At 52.3% G+C, this 17,690-nt stretch overlaps 1 long non-coding RNA gene across 1 annotated transcript; it reads right to left on the bottom strand.

Annotated features, from left to right (window-relative positions):
• Positions 1-7,417: 7,417 nt before the first annotated feature.
• Positions 7,418-17,251, bottom strand: LOC134728627 (uncharacterized). The gene is made up of 3 exons (XR_010109232.1): positions 17,065-17,251; positions 13,152-13,257; positions 7,418-12,014 (listed from the first exon to the last, which is right to left on the bottom strand). It is a non-coding gene; the product is annotated as an uncharacterized LOC134728627 (long non-coding RNA).
• Positions 17,252-17,690: the final 439 nt, after the last annotated feature.

Here is a 17,690-nt window from a genome sequence, read left to right as displayed (position 1 = left end):
AGAATAGCAAACATGGGTACGTTCAAGAGTAGGATGCAGACTCTGCACAGATCCTAAAGCTACGCTGGGAAACGTCAGAGAGACGCAGCTGCTTTGGGAACTTGGATATCCTTCTCTGCAGTTAGGGGAGTGGGGCAGGAAGGACGCTGGCGCTGGCCGGTGCCATGTGCTCAGCTCTCCCCGAGCCTCTGGTGGATGGAGACAGGTGGGCCCGTAGGTGGAACTGCCCATTCCCCGAGAATGAACACTTCTGCCTGTTATTCTTGTCATTCATGCCTTTTTAAACTCTGCAGGCTGAAACCATGCAAGTAGACAGAATCCAGCCCACTCCTGTAGCCCTAATGCTGCCCTGACGTGGTCTGGATTTGGGTTTGGGAAGCGCCAGTGCCCCTGCCCCCGGGTCCTCCACATACGCACACACCACCACCCCTGCCACCACCCCTGCCACCACCCTGCCCCTGTCGGGCTGACAGCTGAGAGATCGGGAAGTGCTGCCGGCGGCCGCCCAGGCCTGCTTGATATTCCGGAGAGGGCGGCAGCAGCGTTCAGAATCCTTAGCTGAACCTGCCTGGCGGCTCCGGAGGCCGGAGGGCGCTTGGCAGAACCGCCAGGAAGCGAAATAACAAACAGTCTCCAAAAAGCCCACAGCTCATTGAGCCCGGGAAGCGCATGGCCTCTGCTGCCCCCACCCTGTGGAGAAGCTCAAGGGGCAAGAAAGAGGAGGAAGCTGATGGGGGGCGGGGCACGCATCTCCTAAGCAGGCCCGCCCCGTCCAGAGGGGCCTGAGGGGCCCAGCCAGCCCCACAGGAGGCCCGACCAGGGCCTCAGAACCACCCCGGGGCCTGCTTGCTGGTTGTGCAGGGCCCACCCTCACGGTGCCAGTAGCTCTGCGCGATGATAAAGGGGTGCTCGGGCCTCAGGGTCAGATCCCTAGAGAGTGACCTCTGAAGTGAGGGAGGGGAGGAGAAGGAACTCAGAAGGAAGTGGCAGACAGGCCAGACACACTGCTGGTCTCCCCCATTTCCTGGGAGACTCGCCTTGTGGGAACAGAGCAAATCAGGTTAACATCGCCAAGGGAGGGGATCAGAGAGGTGTCTGGGCCAGGGCCTCTCCACACTGAGGAATCAGCTGCGGCCCGCAGAGAGGCAGGGTTTTCCCTTGGTGGCACAGGCAGACACATACCCGGCCCCACAGTGGTCTCCTCCATCTGGGGTCCCATCAGAGCCATCGCTCCCTCCTGGAGTTCCGCTCAGTGGCCTGCCCCAGGGGGCCCCCGCACAGCCACAGGGCTGTGGGAAGGGAATGGTCCAGGCAGGCCGGTCAGGCCGGCTCCCCCAGATCCCTTGGCTCCCCCCAGGAGCTGGCTTCTCACTCCTCACAGTCAACAAGGGCGCTATGAGATGTCATCAGAGATGCCACCAAACACCACAGGCAAGGGACCCGTCACTCAGCCCGGGCTGCTGAACGTGCTGAGGCGGCTCTGATATGCCCAGAAAGTGCCCAAGCAGGTGACACTTGGGCCAGGACAGGCACACGGAGATGACCTCCCACTGCCTCCCCAAGGATGACCCTGCTACTCTGACTGAGAGGGTCTTCAGGTCAAGGGCGGGGAGGGTGGCAACAGACACCAAAGCCGAGGGCTCTGAGCAGGCTCAGAAGCCGGGTGTGGAGCGGGAGGGTGGGGGCGCAGTGGCAGGGGCTGCTGCAGGGACAGCTGTGCCAGCAGGGGTGGGGGCAGGGGCTCAGCGGAGCCGGAGTGCCAGGAGCTAAAGACCACCCACACCCTCTTTGCGGAGGGCGAGCAGGCCAGGGAGAGCGACTTAAGCCACATGAACTTTCCCATTATCCCTGAAGGAGCGGCGTTCTTGTTGGTATTCTACCTGCACAGCTGCGTGAGACGCAGATATGGAAAACGGCCTTTTGGTGATCAGTCGGAGGGAAGGCCTGGCAGACTCAGTGGGGACTGGGTGGCAGGGAGGCAGGGGGAGCCTGGAAGCCCCCAGGGAGGCTGTGGGACTGGCAGGGCCCCTTCTCCAAGTGCCCAGAAACTTCCCCAACAAGACTTCAGCCTGTCCAGCAGCCCCCGGGGACTGTGCTGCGACTGTGATTACGTGGTCACCATGGTTTGTGGACACCGAAATGTCAAGAATGTCAAGCTCAATGCTCCCTGCTCCACAAGCATCTCCCAGAGCTGTGGGGAGGGTCATGACTGCCACTACTTATAGTACAGTGGCCTGCATGCGTGCCCAGCCCATTCCATCCTCTCCACGTGCACACGTGTGTGTGTGTGTCTGTATATCTATGTGTGTATTTGTGTGTATGTGTATATGTATGTGTATGTATGTGATGTATTTGTGTGTGTATGTGTATTTGCGTGTATGTGTATATATGTGTATATGTATATGTGATGTGTGTATTTGTGTGTATGTGTATATATATGTGTATCTGTATATGTGATGTGTGTATTTGTGTGTGTGTGTGTGTGTGTGTGTGTCTGCCCACCCCCAAGACTTGCCTGCAGGGGTTACAATGGCTAGTCCATGCCTTGTAGCCTTATGCCTGTGGAATCATGAACACTCTGGGCCTCTATTCTCTCATCTTTAAAGGATTCTAACCCTTGGTTGTCCAACAATCAAGGAAAATAATAGATGTGCAAGGAAGTTGCCTACCATTACTTTTTAGAAAATAAGGGTGGATGTACATTAATTTACTCATGATTATCCATTCACTCATTCAACAAATGTTCTTTGTACCAGGCACTAAGAAATCAACAGTAGAGAAAAGAGAATTGACATTAGCCCTTGTTCTCAGGAAGTGGACGGTTTAGTAGGAAAGACCTGAATAATAAGCACAGATACACAGTTGTGTTCAGAGTCATAAAGGGCAAGAGCAGTGAGCTCTGTGCACGGGACTAATGGGGCGCGCGAGGAATAAACCACAAACGTGGGGCGGTGGGATGGTGGAACTGTGAGCCCAGGACAACCCTGATGGTGGGTTCAGGAGGCAGGGACTCACCAGAGGATCTGAAGCCTGGAAATCTGTCCACAGGGGGCAAGACACAAGTCTCATTAGTCAGAACAAAACCAGGATCCTGGGAATTTGTCCAAACAGGGATAAGGCCGATGGTAGCTGACAGGTTTCTGGGCACACACACCAGCATCAGGAAAGGCACAGGGAAAAGAGGGACCCAGGGACCGAACAGGCAGCCCTTTGGGGGAGCAGTAGGACCATCACAAGCCAGTTCTTGGAGAAGTACAGTGTCAAGGTCAAAGGAGGATCAGTTGCAAGACTCCCCACTGAGGGTGGGCCCCAAACCTCTGTGTCTGGGCGAGGCTGACCCTCTCCCACATGGCACACCTGCAGCTGACCAGGGGGTCTGTGCTCAGTGCAGGCACCTTCCCTCTCCTCCCCACACCCAGCACTAGGTCCTTTGCTTTCTTGGCTCTGGCCCCAAGCACAGCCGAGGGCTCTAAACCTGACCCTGGCGTCCCCACTTTGTGCTTCGTGATGTTGCCGGTCAGAATTTGTATGTAGTCACCTCCTGACCGGCGTGGGCAGTGCTGGCCTCCTGGACTGGAGCGTGGGCCAGATCTCTGGCCCTTCAAGGGCGCTAACACTGAGCAGGGCTGGCCTGGGCCTCCCTATACACCTCTTGTTGAGGACTCAGTGGGTTTCAGAGTCTGGGACACGGATAGTTTAACAAATGGAGGCTCCGTGGTCCCAGACCGGTGAGAGAAGGTGTGTTGAATGAATGGATGAGAACAAAAGCCAGAAGCTTGAAGATGTTTAGAAATAAGATCCCCTTTTCCATATAAATGAAACACTTGAAGACCAGATTTTCCAAAGCAGTTGGAATGGCTACCCCCAAAATATCTCCCCCCAGAGGGACTTCTAAAGGGTTAACTGACACCTAAAGGGAAGGGGCTTAACACCCCTAAAATCACAGAAAACAAATCTGGTCTGGCTCTTGGTATTCTCCTTACATCCTTAAGTAGTTTTAGACACAGTGTCTTCCTCCCTTAAGTAATTCTAGACACAAAGTGCTTTCCTCATTTAACCCTTGTAATCACACTAGGAGGAGGATGTGATTCGTGTCCATTTTGAAGGGGAGGACACAGATTCAGAGTGGGTGGGTGCCTTCTCCACAGGCAGAGCACAGACAGCCACACTTGCCGCTGCTTTAACCAACAAGCCGTGCTCCTGACCTTGGTGTTCGGCTTGGTTGCTTTGCTGTGGGTTGGTTTCGTTTGTGTGACTAAGACTTTTAAATGATTCGGCTCCTTTTGTGTGTTTGTTTTTGATCTTTGCAAGATTCTCTAATGGTTGATCCAGGGCTGCCCCCACACCGTTCTCCTGTCACATGCCCCGTTCCCCTGACATTGACATCAACCAACATAATATGCTGAAGAAGGGTCTTCGGCAGCTGGAAACTGGCCCAGGCATTGCGGTGGGCAGCCAGCAGGCATCTTCTGTCATCAGCCCTCCCTGGGGAAGACAAGTTCAGCAATGGTTTCTGGGAGAGGCTTGGGATAGGAAAAGAAAGGATGTTCCTATAGAGGAAACAAATGTTCCAAGATACTTCCATTAATTAAGAAAATCTAGGGTAATAATACACAGTCCTCAAAGTCCTAGATTATAAAACCATTGTGTTAGGTTGAAGCAAGTATCACAAAGAAATACAGAAGGTCATTACCAAGACTTTTAGATGGCAAACATACTTAATGGAAACACCTCTTTCTTCACTCTGAAAACGCTTCATGTAGCATTCAGGCTTCCATTTTAAATTAATTGTGTGCATTCTAAGAGCACTTTTAGGACCTTGCAGAGACCCTCTCTGTAGATTACATGATTTGAAACTATAGCTAAGAAAATTTTGTGAAGTGGTGCAACTCTCAGAAATCAAACATGAATATGCAGGCCAGGTGTGGTGGCTTACACCTGTAATCCCAACACTTTGGGAGGTGGGAGAATCACTTGATCTTAGGACTTGGAAACCAGCCTGGACAACATAGTGAGACCCCATCTCTACTAAAAATAAAAAAATTAGCTGGGCATGGTGGTGCACACCTGTGGTCCCAGCTACTAGGGAGGCTGAGATGGGAGGATCACTTGAGCCTAGGAGGTCAAGGTTGCAGTAAGCCATGATCACGCCTCTGCACTCCAGCCTGGGCAACAGAATGAGACCCTGTCTCAAAAAAAATAAAAATAAAAATAACTATGCAAAAAATATGACTTTATTTTTCTATATTACTAGCTCCCTCTCCTGGGGCATTCACTACTAATCTCAGTCATATTGGAGTTCCCCTCTCTTCTTTTCTCTGGGGTTCTAGGTAAGTTCCAGGGGCAGGGTGATGGTGGCAAGCATTACATAGTTCTGAGGCTTTGGGAAAGGGGACGTCTCATCTTCACCATCATCTTCACATGCTAGTTTCAACTTGTGTTATTAACAGAAACTTCCGCTGTCCCGCCTGACCTGCAGCCAAGCATCCACACAGTTTGTCCACAAGGCCCTCCCCTGGTCGCTGTCCTCTCAGTTATTCTCAGTGTTACTCTCGGACCCAGGAGCGTGATTCAGCAGCTCCTGCGCGGTGGGAGGTGGACAAAGGCTCAGTCCACTTGGGCATATCATAACATTTCTTCTCCTAGAAGCCATGACTTCTAAGGGTTGGAGCCTCCAAGCTTCTTTGGGATTTGGGACGTCCCTGAGGCACGCAGCCTGGGGAATGGGCTGCGCAGCCCGTTTTCTCTAGAACCTGAGCATGCAAGCACCACTCTTGCATTCTGATTCTCCAACCCCTCGCCTGGGAGGAGGCGAGAAAGGCTTGCCCTTCACCATATCTTCTCATCCCACATTTTCTGTTACATATGTTGCCTATGCCCTGAGTCCTTTCTGTTCCTCTAAACACCTGTGTTTGTTTTGTGTTTTTAGGTGTCATTTATATAGAAGAAAATGCGGCTGGGTGCAGTGGCTCATGCCTGTAATCCCAGCACTTTGGGAGGCCGAGGCGGGCAGATCACTTGAGGTCAGGAGTTCAAGATCAGCCTGGCCAACACAGTGAAATTCTGTCTCTACTAAAAATACAAAAATTAGCTGGGCATGGTGGCACGTGCCTGTAATCCCAGCTACTCAAGAGGCTGAGGGAGGAGAATCGCTCAAACCTGGGAGGTGGAGGTTGCAGTGAGTTGAGATTGTGCCACTGTACTCCAGCCTGGGCAACAGAGTGAGACTCTATCTCAAAAAAAGAAAATGCACAGATCTTAAGCACTCAGTTTGAACAATATACAGAGCATCTCCCTCAACCCAGAAGGTTCCCCATGAAAGGGCCTAGACTTTTGAAAACCAAAAAGGTCTCCCCCTTATTTTCCTCTACCCTGCTCTGCTCATTCCCTTTGGGGAGGTAATGATCACACTCTGGCCTACCTGCAGCTCCTAACGGTGCCAAGTACATAGAGAAATGCCAAGGGCAAGGGGCAACCGTGAGATCGCATCTTAAACAGTATCCTCACATGAATCTCCCAATAACAAAGAATTATCCTCGTGACATTCACTCAGTACATTATAGTCCACTGAGCGCTCTCACTCTGTTCGTCTCATTTACCCTTACAATGTATTATTCTCACAATGTATTGTATTTGTATCCTTACAATGACCCATGTACAAATTATCATGCCATTTGGCAGATGAGAAAACTGAGGCCCAGAGTGAAGAGGTAATTTTCCAATGCTCCACAGGTGATACATGTCAGAGAGGAGACAGGATCCAGATTCATGCCACTCCATTTGTTTCCAGAGAATCTAATCATTACCAGCCTTCAGAGGGCAGAACAGAAAGACAGTCACTGATGCAGAGGATCTGAAGGGCTCCCAAGCCCTCCTCTTACCCAGCACCACTCAAATTCCCCAGGACGGGGCTGCCTCCTTTCACTCCCCACTAGTTCTTACTTGGTGTTAAGCCATCAAAGACCTCGATGAATTGCCCCTGTAGAGGGTACCATGAAGACAGGGCCTAGCAAGTTTACTTCAAGGAGAAAAAAGTGCTGGAAATGAAACAGATTAAGACAGTGGCCCACAGCACGGCAGGGGCTGACCTCCCGGGCCGCATCCAGACGTTCTCACTTACAAGCGGTGTGATTCTGGGTAATTAACCAAACCTCTTTAGGCCTCTGTTTTCTCACATGTAAAGAAAAGATAATCACAGAATCTCCCTCAGAAGGGTTCTTATGAGACTTCCATGATATCATGCAGGTAAAATATCTCCCTGCCTGATTTGGAGTAAGCATCCATAGATGCTAGCTAATATCATTATCGAAAGGAGGCTGTGAAAACACCGACACTAATATTTCACTAGTGTGTCATTGACGCTGCAGCAAGACTACATTACCGTTTTGAAGTTAAATAAAACATAGAGATAAATCTCTGAGTTTAACATGTTTTATTTGGGAAGCAACAACTGCAGTTCGGGGGATAGACACAGAACGGTGGCCTCTCGTATGTCCAAAGAACAGAGAAGGTTGGAGGTTTTATGAAGAGGAGAAATGCTGTGTATTGTTTTGAAATAAAGTTCCTTGGCACTAGTAAGGTTTTGGGGATGCTGGCGAACACTGATTTGTGGGTGATGGGGTTAGATTTCAGCAGGTTGTTCCAGTGGCTGTTAGATAAAACTGGTTTCAGGTTACACCTGGCAGTTCCAGCAGCCAGGTCTGCAGAGAATCGTATGCTTGAAGGAACGTCTTGTGCCTCAAGCGCTTTACCCGCAACCTCTGGACTCTGTTTTAGTTGAGTGTGACAAGAAAGACCCAAGGCGTATGAAGCTTTGACCCTGTTTTGTAAACTCCCTTTGATGCGGTCAGAGTTCATTCGGGGAAACTTCTGGGAATAGTCAACACGGCCGGTTGGAAACGGAGGTGGAATTCAGTGGTTACAGCAGAAGCCTGCACTCCATCGTCCAGTGAGAGCAGCCCAGGGATGGGCACTCATGAAGGAGAGTGATGCTGCCCACAGGAAGCAGGCCAGTGCTGAGCAGAGAGAACCACAAGAAAAGCAGACAGGTCTGCGTGCGTTTGAGCTGGTATCACTTGCCCAGCAGGCAGGCATGGGGTGACACATGGCTGGGCGAGCCACTCGCTGGGTGGGGCATTCACGCAGGTCAGCTCAAACCAGATGGAGCCTGGGACAGTGACCAAGGAGCGAGTGAAGGTCAAAGCCACACATGGGGCTGAGGGGCCAGGTGGCCGCCTTATGAGATCGAAGGCGGGAAGCTTTGGAACAGGGCAAAAAGGGGAGCCCAGGGTGAGGGGAGAGGGCCGAGCAGCTCGGATCTCTGATGGTGAGCTGTGCAGAGATGGGGAAGCGCCTCTTTTCCTCTTTCATGTGGGTGTCAGGGGGGGTCCAGGCCTGAGGGAGCCAAGCTGGAGGGTGCAGGGTTTCGCGTCTGCCTCGGAACTGGATGTTTGAAAGCAAAGGTGAACGGCCCAGCAGGCCCGCTGGGGCACTGGGAGAACTGGTTTTTGCCATTTTAGGAATTGTTTGGCTTTGGCTTTTTTTCTCACTAAGAAATTGGAATCTGAAAGAGCCTTTCAGCTTATTGTTGAAAATCCATCAGGACCTGAAAATTAGAGACCGGGCCTGAGCTTTCAGCACATTTAAACTCACGGGAGCGAGGTGGAAAAGCCACAGGAGGTGGATCCACTAATTTAGAAAATAGAGAGAGGGAAGACAGCGCCTGTCCCCTCCCTGACTGACCACAGGTAACCCCTGGTCTCTCTGTCTACTGAGGCTGAGTGGCCTGTTCTGGGTCTGACTACCCTACCCTGGGGCCTGACTCTGCCCAGCCCCTCGGAACACTCAACAAACGCTTGTGGAAGGAGTGAACAAATGACAAGTCACTAAACCTAAATACAGGTATGTCACAAGAAGCCCTCCAGGCAGCGAGTCACTTAGCACTGCACAGGTAGCAACTTTCTAAAATATTTTACCTTTAGTATTGTCATTTCATATTTCTGTCTTTCTCTTACTTTAGTGTACTATTTTATGGTGTCTTAAACCATCACGCAATTCCACGGGTATGCAGCACAAAGAATTGAGAAGTAATTCTGCTAAGAGCAGGGGAATAGCAATTGAAACTGACACCCATGTGACACTTTACAGTTTACAAAGTGCATGGGTCGCAATTCCAGAGTCTTCAGCTTTGGAGGAGACTGAGGTGCGGACATGGAAAAGAAGGTCATTCTCTTGGAGTCACAGCAATGACCAGGAGAAATTCATTTGGTGGTAAAACCACACGAACCCTATTACATCACCAAGCCCTCACCGTTTCCAGCACCCAGGTGAGTGGATGGGGTAAATTCTCCACCAGTGACTGCAGAAGGAAACAAATAAAAGGAAAGGGGGCCGGGTGCAATGGCGCACGCCTGTAATTCCAGCACTTTGGGGGGCCGAGGTGGGTGGATCACCTGAGGTCAGGAGTTCGAGACCAGCCTAGCCAACATGGTGAAACCCCATCTCTACTAAAAATACAAAAATTAGCCAGGCCTGATGGTGTACACTTGTAATCCCAGCTACTCGGGAGGCTGAGACACGAGAATCACTTGAACCCGGGAGGCAGAGGTTGCAGTGAGCCAAGATCGTGCCATTGCACTCCAGCCTGGGCAACAGAGCAAGACTCTGTCTCTAAATAAATACATAAATAAAGGAAAGGGGTACGGAGACAAGCAGCCCAACCCTATACATTTGTCTCCAGGGTCTCTACAAAGAGGCAAGCTGGGACTGAAATCTCTCCCGAGTGTGGAAGATGGACGGGAGCAGCAGCCGGACAGCACAGCTCAAGGCCGAGAGGCTCACTGGGTGACTCGGGCCGCTTTGGGGTGACTGTGAGAAGCGAAGGGAGGCTGACTCGGGGTGTGGTGGGGAGTGAAGCCACCACCTTATTGCCTAGGCCTTCCCTTGATGCACTTGGAAAATAAGTTGCTCTTTCTTCACCGGGTGGGGACATTAATTAATGTTTGCAAAAGTATTTATGATCCTTGTCAAAAGGTGTTCGGCCGGCTCTAATTATCCAGGTTTCAGCTGCCACCGCTTCCATCTCAGCACAGCATCTCTGCCCTGGAAGATGTCAAACAAGATTGCTGTTGTCAGGATGTGCATCCGGCTCGTGTGGATTTCTATCTGCATCTCCAAATACTGCCCAGATTCCAAAGCCCTGCAAGGGGATGGTATCTTGTTTGGGGAGATGAGACCTGTGCCCCGCCCAGCTCCACCCCATAAGAAGGCAGCTGCCTGGGAGGTATAATTTGATAAGTTTCTGGAAGGACTCACACATCCAAAACCAACTCCCCATGTCTTCTCATGGGGGCCGGAAATTCCTCCACTAAAAATTCACTCCTTCACGGGTCTCGATGCTTTCTCAAGCAGTCTAGGACACGGTGGTGGAGGGAGAACCAGCCCAGGAGCCAGGCAGCCTAGCCCTGGGTTTCCTCCTTGTGTGGGTGCTGGCTCTGCCCTTACCGGCCTGGTGACCTGGATAAACTCATTCTCTTTCTTTCTCATTTTTTCCACCTAAAATGGCGACGCTAATGCCTGTCTCACGTGCTGTCGTGCAGATGAGATGAGATAACGGATGTGAACGCCAAGTGTTTCAGCGACGTAAGCGGCATTATCGTTACTGAAATGTCCCAGCCAGATCATCCCCAGGAGGGATTAATGGCCCACCAGGACAGGTGGGCACCTGGGGTGGTCGGAAGAGCCAGGAGAACCACAGCAGGGAAAAAGACTTCAGGAAAGGAAAGGAGAGAGACCCCACCACTGGCACAACCACAGAAGTTTTGGGGATGAGGAGGGGCTCTAGATATTTCCCCACTTCCCCAGACAGCCGTGTGCCCTTACAGGGGGACTGAAGCTGCCCACCCGGCTCAGGCCTGACCCCCCAGGTACCTGCTGCCCCAGGTGTGCGGGAGGAGGGTGATGGCAGACGGACACCCACCTGGTGAAAGAGCCAGTCAGAAAAATAACTGAGCGTGCCTGGGTGCATGCAGACACATCCCCAGGTAATTTAGACAAAAAGGCCCCGTGTTGGCACGAGTAGCCCATCGACGTCAGACCAGAGTAATTGCTTTGTCAGAATTTCCTGCATAATTTCCTCTCCTTTGTTTAGCTGAGAGAACCTGGCCTTGCATCTGGGAGTCTGCTTGCTAAACATGATTGGGTCCTTAGAGATGAAAGACACAGAGTGAGCTATTTTCCATAAACACACTGGCACATGGGTTAATTACTGCAAGGAGAAAACCAGCCCCCATGTTTCACGTGGGAGGTGCGTGGTGCTGTGGGGGGAGCGATGGGTGGAGGGAGGACACCCTTCAGGATCACAGTAGCTACTTCTCACCAGGACACTGCTGCCATCCAGCCTTTGTTCTGGGCATTTTGCGTTAAAAATCTCATTTAATCTTCACAACAGGCCTGTGAGGCAGAATCCAGGAATGGAAAGAACTCGGGTTTAGAAGCCAAACATTGCTGGATTTAGTTCTGTCCTCAGCCACTTACTGAGTGAACGGGGCAAGCTATTTGCTTACTGGAGCTTCAGTTTTCCCATCTGTTAAATGGAAATAATACGGGCTTCAGTGTGTTGTGAGAATTCCCTATAGTAATGACTGTGAAACAGCTGAAACCCTGCAGGCAGGTGATAAATGATAGCTCTCGTGTTGCCCTTTATGGATAAGGATGCAAGAAGTTTAGGATGGTTGGCCAATGCCACGTTGCTGGTCAGCAGCAGAGCTAGGTCCGTCTCCCTGCCAAAGGCAGGCATTTTGCTCAGAGGCCACCAAACCCATACCCTTGGTGGCCAACATGGCAGCGGCTGGATCGGAGTCTCCCCCCAGTACTTTGTAAGCCCATTGAGGGTAAGACTATGCATCAGATCTCTTGGCATCCTTGGTATCCTTGGCAGGTCTCTTGGTATCCTTGGCATCCTCTCTCACAGTGCCGTAAATGTTCCTTAAATGGATGAAAGCATTCAGGAGCACCTAGAATAGATTGAGCAGATAACCGCATAACAGGTGTCCACTGTGTGCATATAACTTCAGCCTCTTCTGTGTTGTTGGGACATGAAGTCCCTTCGCTTTGCATGGAAAATAGTCTAGGCACCCCCTGGCTGACTTGCCACGATGCCTGTCCTCAGGACAGGAAGAAGGATGGGCCCAAGGAGGAGAATTGCGTCAGAGGTCAAGAAATGAACTCCAGCAGAAGTAGCACAAACAGGGAACCCATAAGGAAGCTTGTGATGAACAAACATAGGGCAGATGAAGTGGAGTATTGGATGGAAACACACCTTGAAAATGCAGACCTGTGGCAAGGGAAGGGATAGCTGCTTAGATCAATAGCAGGGCCTTGGACCATGGCTAGGGGGATGCTTGTTAGTGCCTCCCTGGGCTGCAGGGAGCCACGGAAAACAGGCCAGGGCAGGAGACCGGCCAGTGACTCACACGGCGGAACACAGGTTTAGAGGAGCAAAATCTGAACGGCCCCTCTCCTTCTCCCCACCTGTTTTCTGTCACGTGCTCTGGACCTGAGCCCACAGTGGGGCAGCTCCCTCGGCCTCCAGTGGAAGGCGGAGGCACTTGACAAAAAGCCTCCAGTTAACCGGGGCAAGCAGCAGGGTGGGGCTCAGGCCTTCTGGCCAAGTCCTTGTCTCCCTCGAGTCTCCAGCTTTCTCCTGAGAGACAAAGCCCTCGCCAGGCAGGCTTTAATAAGCAGTAGTGCCCTGCATCCCTGCCCAAGTCCCCGCACCCCACGCTGGCAGGCTACTGCAGCCCCTATCTTGCCTGGCACGTGGCACATGGGGTGTCTTGGCATGTGGGGTGGTGCCGTATGCCTGTAGTCACAGACTGGCACTCACTGCAAGAGCTTCCAATGTGCGAGAGCTGAGGCTAGAGTTCCTTGCTGCCTGTGAAGATGGTGCTGTGACCGGAGCAGGCCTCATAATGAGCCGGTGATTTCATCCCCTCCAGACAGAAGGCAAAGTCTGTGCCTTCTGGGCAAAACATTAGCTGACCCGTGACACTGCTCAGACCCCAGAGGCCTGGCTCCCGGCCTGCCGGGAGCAGTCACTCCAAACAGCTGCTGCTGTGAGGCCTTCAGAGAGTGGCTAATTAGGGTCTCACCTGGCCAGCTCCGATCTGCAACCACAAGCTCGCGGCCCAGCTGCCTCTCCCCAGTGCCTCTGGGGCTCCGCTGCCTCCCTCACAGATGGCGAGTGACTTCCTTGATCTGTATAAACAAGAATTCTGCCTTATTCAAACAGCAATGATAGATTGGAGAATCTACTATGTACAACACACTGTGCTTGCATCCAGTGGTAGAGTTAGAAAAAAAATGTGATGTCCCGTGATGTGACGAAGTGAAGAACCCCATGGGGAGGTAGCAGAAAACATCCAGCAGTGAGTGGCAACAGGTGTGCTGGTCACCGAGGGCTTCTTGGGCAAGGTCATTCATGAACTGGGTCTTGCAGCACAGATGTGCCGGGAGTGGAAGAGGACACAGTTAGATGCCGCTTTATCCTCACTATAGTGGCACAAACGGAGAAGGCTGACGATGCCGTGTGCTGGGGAAGAGGTGGGTGTATAGGTTGTCTACCTGTCGGCCGTGGGAGTGTAAATGAGTCACCCACTCAGGAAAATAGCTGAACAACCCCCAGGGGTACATTCCTGTACACCACCACCCAGCAATTCCACTCGTAGGTATACACTTCAGAAAACTCTTACACAAAAATATTCACAGCAGGACTGTTCAAACGCCCACCAACAGAAGAATGGATAAACAGGTGTGTTCACACCATGGAGTATCAGACAGCGTCCAAAGAGAGGAATCACGGCCACCCTAGCAATATGGACAATGCTTATCAACTTACTACTAAGTGAGAAAAGTAAGTCCCAAAAGAGTACAAACAGCATGACACCCTCTCAAAGAAGGCAAAGAGATGTCAAATATAATATACACATTTTAGGACTCCAAGGAATAGGTAAGATGAGAGGACAGGATAGGAAAATAGGCCAGGAGCTGTGGCTCATGCCTGGAATCCCAGCACTTAGGGAGGCCGAGGCAGTTAGATCACTTGAGCCCAGGAGTTCAAGACCACCCTGGACAATATAGCGAAACCTCGTCTCTACAAAAAATACAAAAATTAGCCAGGTGTGCTGGCATGTGCCTGAAGTCCCAGCTACTTAGGAGGCTGAAGCGAGAGGATTGCTTGAGCCTGGAAGGTCAAGGGCTGCAGTGAGCTGTGATCGTGCCACTGCACTCCAGCCTGGGTAATAGGGAAAGATCCTGTCTCAAAAAAAAAAGGAAAACACAGAAAGGAGGCACACAGGATTCGGGGTGCCAGCTATCTTGGGATAGCTCCCTGCAGCCCAGGGAAGCACTAGGGAGGGAATGGGATGGGGTGGGCCACACAGCTGGTGTCAGCTCTTGCTAAGGCCCAGCTTTCAGGCTGGGTGGTGGTTTCACGGGTGACTATTCTGTTACTTTAAAATGTGATCTATTAGCACAGCTAGGGAGGTAGGACTATGCCTGTAATAGCAAAAGTAATAAAATGCATCATAAGCCCAGGATTATAATTTCACCAGTTTTGTACCTGCCGTCTGTTAGGCTTTTTCCAGTCGGAGAGCATTCCTTGAAGGGGAAGGGCATGAGCAAAGGGAATGAGTCTGGTTGTACAGGGGACAACAGGGGAGCCGGACTCCTGGTACAGAGGGTGACCTGGGGGGGACCTGCATGCGAGGGGGACCTATGCTTTCTAGTGGCTCTGGTCAGCAGGTCAGGTGTGGGTGCTTGGAACCTGTCGAGCGCCGAAGGCCCAGCCCTGCGGTCTCGTGACCTTGCCCCTGCCCTCCCAGAGCAGAGTGCTCTGTGGCTCCATCCCCTGCAGAGAGCACAGGCTGGGTGAGAGTTGGGGCGCCGGGGTTGGGACTGCAGGTGGCACTGTCAGACAGGGTGGGACGCAGGGGACTTGCCTTCTCTTGCAGTAATTTACCCACCCATAAGTGGGTACCTCTAATTCAGGTACCTCTGAATTGAGATACCTTTCACTAGAACAACTTAAACATTCCAGAACCAGGACAGATCCTATCAGGCCTGAGATTCTACTAGGTTCTAGAATATCTGCCAGTTGTGAAGAAGGTGGAGGCTTGGATTCACAGTCACCAGGTAGTGTTCTGTCCACACACACCCCCCCACCCCGACACCCATCTCCAGGCATCTGCCCTGATGGCCTCCAGGGCCCCTTCTGTGCCTGCAGAGATGGCGGCCTGCTCTCCAGGTCAGGCCAGGTTCCCGGGAGCCGAGGTCTGGCTGTTATTCCAGGAGTGCCCAGCCCCAGAGCTGCCACCTCAGGCCTCTGGAAGTTCTGCAGCCTGAGCTGCCGTCCTCAGACCACTCTGCCTCTGAGTGTGCAAGAGGCTCAGGGCCTTTCCAGACCTCCCAGAGCCAGGCAGCAGCAGGGAGCCAAGAGCAGCCTGTGGCTCCGCTGTGGCAAAGGACAGCCTATTTAGGCTGAGAGCGGGCCTGAGAGATCACAAATCTTTTTTCTTTGCCCAGAACTTTTAATTTAACCCTGACTTAAAAGGGTGTTCAGGGAGCATCATGCTAGAAATCCCAAATACGATGAAAGAATCCCACAACAGAGGTGAACAGAGGCCTGTTCCCAGGTTCATCCCGGGAAGGTAGCAAGACAGCGCCCCCTTTGCCCAGCTCAGTGAAGGGCCGGGGCAGCTGATGTGGCCTGTGCACAGGGTGAGGCAGCAAGGGTGGGAGCTTCCAGAACTCCAGGGAAGGCAGCGGAAGAGGGAAACGTTCACAGAGCACCAAGAGGGGCGCAAGGGAGCTCAACTCTACTGCCAGAACCTGCAGTCAGGGGCGAGGAGGCCACAGCTGAGGCCTGCAGGGGTAGAGAATGTCTCAGGACACCATGGGCCCCCCACCAGTACACACTCATCCCCCTCTCCCTAAACACACCCCCCACCCCGGAGGCCTGGCCCTCAGCAAGTTTTCTGGGACTCAGCCGTAGCCGTGGGAAAGGAGGCTAGAGGCAGCCACAGGGACGTCCAGGAAGAAGGCCTGACTCATTTGAGGTCAACCTCCTGCCACCTAATGGAATGGGGACCAAAGTCGGCATTTAGACCAGTTCAGTAAGAAAAATGAAGGAGAGCTCGCTGGGCACGGTGGCTCACACCTGTAACCCCAGCACTTTGGGAGGCCAAGGCGGGTGGATCACCTGAGGTCAGGAATTTAAGACCAACAGGGTGAAACCCCGTCTCTACTAAAACTAGCCAGGTGTGGCGGCACGCACCTGTAATCCCAGCTACTCGGGAGGCTGAGGCAGGAGAATTGCTTGAACCCTGGAGGCAGAGGTTGCAGTGAGCCACTGCACTCCAGCCCGGGCAACAGAGTAAGACTCTGCCTCAAAATAATAATAATAATAATAACAATAATTTAAAAATAAAAAAAAGTGAAGGAAGGCAGCACGATGGCACAGTGCGTGGGCTCTGGGGCTGGCCAGCCTGAGTTTGTACCATGGCTCCTCCATCTGGGAGCTGGTGGCTTTGGGCAAGCTTCTGAATCTCCCTGTGCCATTTTCTCATCCACAAAGTGGTACACTACTAGCACCAGCCTGTGTAGCTTACGTGGGTATTATGCAAAATATTGAGAATAAGTCCTGGTAGAAGAATAGGTGCTGCACTTTTATCTGTGTGATCGTTATTCCTTGCTCATAAGAGTTTGAGGACAGAGGTTTGCACCAACCACACTACCATCTCCCTTCTCTGCCTCTCTACCCATCACGCAGCTGTGAGGACTGCAGCCCGGGGAGGTGAGTGGCAGTGCCCACGCCACTGCCTGGTCTTTTTCCTGGCTCAGCTTCTCCCACTCATGCCTGGAGCCGTCTCACCCTCCACACACGCACCCTCATCTCTGCCACTCTCCCTCCGGATCCGCTGAGAACGCTGAGTCATCGAGTACCCCCCACCCCTCCGAGCCTGCAATGTGTCAACAGCCAGCCCACCCGGCCTCCATCACTCTCACCCGGGCTCAGCTCCCAGCCGCCTGAGTCAGCCCTGACCGAGCCTCTCCCCGGATCCTGTCTCACCGGCCTTCCCCTCCAGCTCCAGGCCCTGCTCTTCAGGGGGCTCAGCTCTTGACCACCCTTAACCCTCCAGAGTCATCACCCCATCATCCTTCCTCCGCTTTTTGTTCGAACCTCTTAAAAGTCTACACTCCTGGTCTCCATCTCCAGCTTCTCTTATTTGTGACTCAATTGCCTGCAATCTGAACTGTGCTCCACCCCGCCACGCCCCACTCCCTGAAACAGTCCTGCTTGCAGTCCTCTTTCCTCCTGTCACTGCTGCGTGCAGCTCTCTGGGTAACAGGCGATTGCACGAGGTTCCGTGGTCTCTCTTGCTTTCCTCCCACATCTTAGACTGTCTTCTAGGTCTCCCACTTCTTTCATTCGCCCCCTCCTTAGGGAAGGGTCTGTCTTTGGCCCTCTCTCCTTCCCCTCCTCACTCTCCTGGGATAATTCAAACGTCAACTGACTGAACCTCCACACATTTGCTGATGGCTCCCAGGATGCATCTCAGGATGAGACGTCCCCTTTAAGATCCAGCTCCCTTTTGGAGGTCACCACCTCGTGGCCTGCAGTCACCCTGAAA

Source organism: Pan paniscus, chromosome 12 (assembly GCF_029289425.2).
Source record: "Pan paniscus chromosome 12, NHGRI_mPanPan1-v2.0_pri, whole genome shotgun sequence".
Taxonomy (NCBI): domain Eukaryota; kingdom Metazoa; phylum Chordata; class Mammalia; order Primates; family Hominidae; genus Pan; species Pan paniscus.
Note: the sequence above shows the minus strand (reverse complement) of the source record. Positions and strands in the feature narration are given on the sequence as shown.